The sequence below is a fragment of the Triticum dicoccoides genome, chromosome 4B (assembly GCF_002162155.2).
Source record: "Triticum dicoccoides isolate Atlit2015 ecotype Zavitan chromosome 4B, WEW_v2.0, whole genome shotgun sequence".
NCBI lineage: Eukaryota > Viridiplantae > Streptophyta > Magnoliopsida > Poales > Poaceae > Triticum > Triticum dicoccoides.
In genome coordinates this window covers 527,703,847-527,704,882 of record NC_041387.1, presented here as the reverse complement: position 1 = coordinate 527,704,882, position 1,036 = coordinate 527,703,847, and positions in this window count along the sequence as shown.

Genomic DNA, 1,036 nt, shown 5'->3' with positions numbered 1-1,036 from the left:
CCGGCACTCCGGTTTTCTCCGAAATCACCCGGAACAATTCCGGTGTCCGAATATAGTCGTCCAATATATCAATCTTTATGTCTCGACCATTTCGAGACTCCTCGTCATGTCCGTGATCACATCCGGGACTCCGAACAAACTTCGGTACATCAAAACTTATAAACTCATAATAAAACTGTCATCGTAACGTTAAGCGTGCGGACCCTACGGGTTCGAGAACTATGTAGACATGACCTAGAACTATTCTCCGTCAATAACCAATAGCGGAACCTGGATGCCCATATTGGTTCCTACATATTCTACGAGGATCTTTATCGGTCAAACCGCATAACAACATACGTTGTTCCCTTTGTCATCGGTATGTTACTTGCCCGAGATTTGATCGTCGGTATCCAATACCTAGTTCAATCTCGTTACCGGCAAATCTCTTTACTCGTTACGTAATGCTTCATCCCGTAACCAACTCATTGGTAACATTGCTTGCAAGGCTTATAATGATGTGCATTACCGAGAGGGCCCAGAGATACCTCTCCGACAATCGGAGTGACAAAACCTAATCTCGAAATACGCCAAGTCAACATGTACCTTCGGAGACACCTGTAGTACTCCTTTATAATCACCCAGTTACGTTGTGACGTTTGGTAGTACCCAAAGTCTTCCTCCGGTAAACGGGAGTTGCATAATTCTCATAGTTACAGGAACATGTATAAGTCATGAAGAAAGAAATAGCAATATACTAAACGATCAAGTGCTAGGCTAACGGAATGGGTCATGTCAATCACATCATTCTCCTAATGATGTGATCCCATTAATCAAATGACAACACATGCCTATGGTTAGGAAACATAACCATCTTTGATTAATGAGCTAGTCAAGTAGAGGCATACTAGTGACTATATGTTTGTCTATGTATTCACACATGTATCATGTTTCCGGTTAATACAATTCTAGCATGGATAATAAACATTTATCATGATATGAGGAAATAAATAATAACTTTATTATTGCCTCTAGGGCATATTTCCTTCAGTCTCCC